We start from the raw sequence: 6,873 nt of genomic DNA, 5'->3' as shown, positions 1-6,873 counted from the left end.
TAAATTATGTTTGTACATTCTGTCAGAAGTCTTTTAATCAAAGTTCTAATTTAAAATCGCATTTAAATATTCATACTAAGGAGAAAAGTTATATTTGTAACTTTTGTCAAAAGTCATTTAATAATAAAACTTGTTTCGACACGCATATTAATATTCATACAAAAGAGAAAAATTATATTTGTAATTTTTGTCAGAAGTGTTTTTATGAAATTTCTAATTTAAATATTCATACTAAGGAGAAAAATTATATTTGTAACGTAATTATATTTGAAAAATTATGTATGTAAATTTTGTCAAAAATCATTTAATGCCAGAAGCAATTTAGAGACATGTAAATATTCATACAAAAGAATAAAAATAATGTTTGCAACTTTTGTCAGAAGTCTTTCAGGGAAAGTTATGCTTTAAAAGTACATTTAAATATTCACAGAAAAGAGAAAAATTATGTTTGTAACTTTTGTCAGTAGTCTTTTAATCAAAATTCTACTTTAAAATCACATTTAAGAATTCATACTAGGGGAAAAAATATATTTATAATTTTTGTCAAAAGTCGTTTAATAATAAAAATCATTTAAAGAGACATCGTAATATTCATACAAAAGAGGACGATTTTACTTGTAACTTCTGCCAAAAGTTGTTTTATCGCATTTGTGATTTTAAAAAACACATTTATTTCCACTCTAAATAAAAAAATTAATGCTTGTAACATTTATCAAAAATCTTTTAAGTTTTTTAAGCATGGCACATTGGTATGTAATATTTTTATACATAAAAAATCTTTTAATAAAGTTATATTTTAGAAAGACATCTTAACGTTATTCTTATTAGAGAATCGTTATGACCTTTAAAATTCTTATAGTAAGAAAATTGATTAAGAAAAAATTAATAGCATTCTTTCAAGTGTGTGTAATTTAAGATTCGGATAACAAAATTTATTTAATGTTTATAATTTATTTAACATTACATTTTTCTCACTTTTATATGTTGCAACTAAAGGTGGAGAGGTTTCAATTTATATATTACTGTATTTTATAATGTGTGGGTATGTTTATGAACATTTTAAGTCCAGAACCATGGCAATCAGAAAATTTGGTGTAAAGAGGTGTGTGTAAAGTTCTTAAGTGAGACTTGTTATACAAATCACAAGTTACATGTGTTTTTCTTGAACATTTTTTCCTCAAGTGCATTTTCACAAATAACAGTGACATGAATGAATTTAAAGCCTCATTGTGATTTTATATTAAAGTTAACTTATCTGATATCTGTGCCGCAACTAGTTTCACTGTTTTCCTCCATGCTTTTATGAATACCATCGTTTAATTTTAATGGTTCTGAAAATTCAAAATAAATTAAACTTTAGAAAAGGCAATAGAAATTGTTTGTTCAGTTTAAAAGATTATAATTTATCCAGCTTATTAATTTTACACATACTATTTGTTCCGCACAAGATCTTCCCTTTCTAAACCACCCTGATGTATTCTCAAAGTTGTTTATTGATGTGCAATGTGTATTCTCTACAACTTTTGTAAGATTTTATAGATTACTGAAAGAAGAGAAATTCCTTTGAAATTATTAACTTCCATTTTGTCTCTTTTTTCTGTGTCCCAAATGTTCTAAAAATAATTTCTTTAATAGATCATATATTAATTATCTAATATTCATAATTTTAAACATTGCATTGTTATTCTCACCAGATGCTTTATTATTTTTTAGAAATATGATTATATATTCTTTATTTTTTGTTTATTTGGGGGATTTGAGTTTTTTAGTTAAGTTACTGGTTTCAAACAGTTGAGCTTTTCTTTGGGGTTCTTAGCTGTTTCAATAGTTTTTCATAATAATTTGCTAAAGTTTTTCTATCACAAGTTTATTCGACTTAATTAAAAATATTTTTACTTAAATTTTATCTGCAATTAATTTTTTAGAAATTAATTTTCTTTGTGAGTAGACTTATTTTATTGTAATGAAAATTTCAGTTTTAGAAATACACGTATAAAATATAAATTGTAAGTCTTATGTGATAATAATATTTTGTTTATAATATAAAATATTTCAGAATTATGTATTTTGTTTTTTTATTATATCTGTGAAATTGAAACTTATGGATTAAATGATAATTTATATATGTTTATTTAATTTTAAAAGTTGTATTATCGATTAATTTTCAAATGTACATTCCACGTGGTTCATTTTTTAATCTAATAAACAAAGTTTTACAGAAAACAGATTGTTTTTTTATTTAAAACATTCCTTTTTATAAAAATAAATAGATTGTATTAGTGTGACTGAATGCAAGTTTATTAAAAATATTTTGTGTTATTATGATCATTAAAACTAAATTAAGCTACCCTTTTTGCCCAACCTACATGGTGAAAGTGTTACTAAAGTATGTGTACATCCAGGTCCTTGGATTTCTGTAACCTTAACCTTTCCATTTTAAATGTTTAGTGTTCCAACTGTGGAGTTCTGATTTTGGTGGCATCTTATCAAAAAATAGATTGTTTTGAGATGCAGCATTTATAAAAATATCATTTTTTTATCTTTAGTGATCAAATAGTAATTAAGTGTCTTTAGGGGCATAATTAGAGGTTTTTAGGGGCATCGAATACTTCGGTCATTAACCCCATCCCACTTCAAAAAAAAAAATTAAAAAAAGGTTCAATAAACACATTCTCATGAAAAAATGATCAAAATTTCACATTCTTCTATAATTTCAAATCCAAAAGTTACCGCCTAGGCTTTCCTTTCAGCCAACCTTTCTTGCGTTTTTCCATTCTGCGAACGGCCTCAACTTCCGATGACAGTGTGTCTGAGGCTTCGGACATGGCATCGTCTTCTCTTTCTGATGCCAATGACGTTCTGCCGGCTTACATCAGGTGATGAAAGCTTCATTGGTGCTGTAAGCATCGTTGCAATTGAATTTAAACTCGCAAGCGATGCACTTTTGGCGGCTGATGAACTTGATTCAATGTCTAAGTCTGTGCTTGGGCCGGCTGATACAGATGCTCTCGCCACAGCTGTTCTCTGAGCTTTTGGAGCCTCTGTACGTACAGTTTTATTATCGTCTGAGTCTGGTGCTTTTTCAATAATTACTTGCACCTTCATTTTGGTTGACTCAGATTTTTCTTGTACTCTTGTCACAGTATCACTTTGACTCGTCGTCAGAGTGATCTTTTGATCTTTGTCAGATAAATCAAGACTTTTCTTCATTACGTCTATTGATGGCGTTATAATCGAAGGTTTTGCCAGTTTTTTAAACTGCGCTGGTACGGGTCTTATGTCAACGATGTCATTCCGGGAATGAGCCTTCTCATGTTTACTTAGTTGTGTCTGATGAGTCGACTCGATCTTGGAATCGATGATTCTTTCTATCATTGTTGTGAGACATGGCCAATAAAGTAATACATCCGAGGAATTTACTCGTTAGCCCCGTTAGCCAGCTATACGTATTGTACATAAGTACAGCTGTTGCCGCCCTGGACGTGGAATGTAGATGTTGTGTTCCAGACGTGGGGATTACCTACCTCAGGGCAAATCTTTTATTTATCATTATTGTAATGTTACTTTATTTTCTTGTTATGGATAATAATTTAAAGATAATTTGTTCCAGCATTTTTTTTATTTTTGACTCATTTTCATTCTCTTTTTTTCAGTTCGTTTCTTGTTTACATGTGTTGTTTTTACACAAGTTTACATGTGTTTTAACCTAACAGAAAGTACATCAATGAAGTACTGAGAAAGTTCTTTTTGTCGGCTTCAAAAGCCTAAAATTTTTGTATTTTTTTAAAGTAAATTCCAACCTTGCAGTCTTGATCCTAACAGTTCAGCTTCATCTTTTCATAAATTTAAATCCCAAATCAAGTCATTTAATTCACGTTGTGATATAAGATGTGTCTTATTGGAAGATAATTCAAAATCAAAATCATTGTTGTTTTCTTCAGTACTGCCTGATTCTTCATCGCTGCTTTCCAAACATACATTCTCAGATGGCTCAGGAACCAGAATAATTTCACTATAGGTACAGGCCTGATTGTAGATTGCAATGAAGGGTATTTTACAGTCAGTATGTTTAGAATTTTTTACAAATTCCAGACACACTTGTTAAAAAAAAGTAACAATCGGTTACATGATCCTATCGTTCACACCAAACCATAGGTACACCAAATGGCAAAGCCTTTTGTGTACCTTTCAGCCATCCTATTAAACATACAGAAAAATTAATACATACTATATGAGGAGCCTGCATCTTATCCTGATCAATTTTACACTGAAAGTTCAATTGACATGCTTTTTTAATTAAAGGTGTAAATGTTTTTTTCTATTTGATTTTACGGTAAACTCGCCACATACATAACAAAGGCCACCCCCATCATATACACAATTTCGAGGCATTATGACACTGCACTATTAATAAACTTAAGACATCAATAAGACTGAACAAAATTAATTCATTCCTAAATTCTGGCTCATCAGGAATACAGAAAATCGCCCAGCATGAGAAATCTTGTACAACCTGGTGTTAGTCTTGTCCAGGCTCTCTCTAACAATGTACAAAAAACTAACCAGAATGGTAAAGGGTTTTTTAGACTAAGTAAAGTCTCACACATCTGCTAATGTAACATTGAGCACAGGCAAGGAGAGAATGGTTACTTCTGCTACTAAGACCAATACTGGTTTACTGAAAACCACTTCAATCAATCGCTATTATATAAAATTCAATACACCAATTAACACAGCAAACAACAATGATCTCTGTGAAGGGATCTATTAAAACATTACCTGTTTTCCCAGAGAAAACAAAATGCATCTGCTTTTCTCGGTTGAGGGAAGATGTTGACCTCATCTGTTTTTATGTGGTGAACTATTTGAACCATGCATCCAGATTAGAATTTTAAGATTTTGTTTTGACCAGTGATTGTCACATAAAGGAGCTGAAGGTAAAATATCTAAAAATGCTAGACATGCTGAGGTTTCTGTCTAATACTTGTTGGGTGGCTGATCAAGAATGAATGTTACGATACTACCAAGCTCTGGTCCGTTCCTTCTTGGAGTATGTTTGTGTGGCTTATTTGTCTACACAAGCCCCCACTCGAACGAGGATGCTCACGGCAGTCCATCATTCATTTGCCCATCTTGCTACTGGTGCGTTTCGTTCAAGCACTGTTGTATGTCTCTTAGTGAACAGTAGTAAGCCAACTCTTTGGTATAGACAAACTAAATGATGTGCTCCTATATGGCTTGTCCAACCCCTTTGACATGGTGTTCTCCATCCCACATCGTAATCAATATGAGGAACACCCCAGACTAGTGCCCTGCTAGGCATCAGAGCTTACCGCCTAGGTTTCTGTAGATATATAATTATCTACAGATCTCAATATTATTATCTTTGGCAGCTCTTTCTCTCTCTCTCTTCTTTTTTTATAAATTACTGCTTTAGTTTTTGTCAATGTCATAAAAAGTTATATGAATCAGGTTATTTTACAACAAGAATTTTATATTATTTTAAATAATATGAATCCGGATGCTATAGTTTATACAGATCGCTCTAAACACGGTAATGCTTTTGTAGTTGTCAAACTATGAAAGCATGTCTATTGACATAGAACATACATGTTTGGCCTTACCAGCATCGTCAGTGTTTTGTTGTGGAGCTGTGCTATTAATAAGGCTTAAATATAATTACAAACATATCGTCACATACTTTTCTGTTCAGATTCCATGAGTTCCTTTCAGGCAATTAGTAACTTGTACTTTCAACTACCTGTTCCCTGTGAGACTCAGTCTGTTATTTCTGGGATGATTTAATGTAATACAAGTGTGAGCTTCTGCTGCATCCCTAGTCATAACACAATTTCAGCCAATGGGCACGCTGATAGCCCACAACAGCAGCTTGTTTGCAGGCTGCTTTCACTGATCGCATTGTTTTGAATGATCTTGTCTGTTTTCTGAAGAGGATGCTTCATGATGAGTGGAGGGAAAGTGAGTGGAATGCTACCATCAGCAATAAACTTCACCCAGTTAAGAACAGTAAGGGATACCACATCCCTTATGGCTGTGTTTGTTATGCAGCATTGCATCGGAAATTTAAATTAGGGCTAACTAAATAAAATATTTAGAAATATTTCAGGTAATAATATGTCAGTTTTATAGATTGCGTTGTAATTTCTTAAGACCTTGCATCTGTATTCGAATACTTTGTTATTGTAGTGTTTTGTATATTTATGTTATTTGGCGTATACCAGATTGTAATTTTGTTTTAATCTAGATTTTTACTATTGCTATTTCATTGTGATATTGCAAGTTTTAATTATTAATTTTATTTGTTTTGTATTATGGTTGTTCAATTTTTAAGTTTTACATTTGATATTGTTAACTTATAATAATAATAATAATATTATATCCGGTCTGTAATTACAACTCTTCATTGTGTGTCCAAGAATAAAAAAAATTCCTTTTTAAATTTCAAATTTCCTCTTACAACCGGTTTTATCAGCTATATTCAACCCGTGGAGCTCTGGGAAACCATTGAGGTGAACTGTTTTCTAAATCGAGGCCAGTATGGCTTCACGAAAGGGGTTGGCACCGAGGATTGCATCTTAAATTATATTTCCGAGGTGGAAAGCGCTAACTGTAAACATATTTTAGCAATTTTTATAGACATACAGGCAGCATTTCCTTCCTTGTGTTGGAGTTCTGTCCTCTACGAGTTGGAACGCAATGTTCCCGTAGCCCTGCAGTCCGTGGTACGTGACTATTTGTCAACCTTACGGCTCTTGTTTAAGTATGCGTACCTTGTTGTGGAAAAATCCGTCACCAGCGAAAGCCCGCAGGTTTCCGTTCTCGGTACCCTGCTGTGGAAGCTGGTATTCGATG

General features: G+C 32.0%; 1 protein-coding gene across 1 annotated transcript in view; it reads left to right on the top strand.

Moving 5' to 3' along the window:
• Nucleotides 1–6,873, top strand: part of LOC142333334 (dynein axonemal heavy chain 10-like) — a 363,654-nt gene that overhangs the window by 132,872 nt on the left and 223,909 nt on the right. The gene's annotated exons all lie outside the window — the stretch shown is intronic.

Source organism: Lycorma delicatula, chromosome 12 (genome assembly GCF_047948215.1).
Source record: "Lycorma delicatula isolate Av1 chromosome 12, ASM4794821v1, whole genome shotgun sequence".
In the NCBI taxonomy this organism is placed as follows: domain Eukaryota; kingdom Metazoa; phylum Arthropoda; class Insecta; order Hemiptera; family Fulgoridae; genus Lycorma; species Lycorma delicatula.
This window is presented reverse-complemented; position numbering and strand designations above follow the sequence as displayed.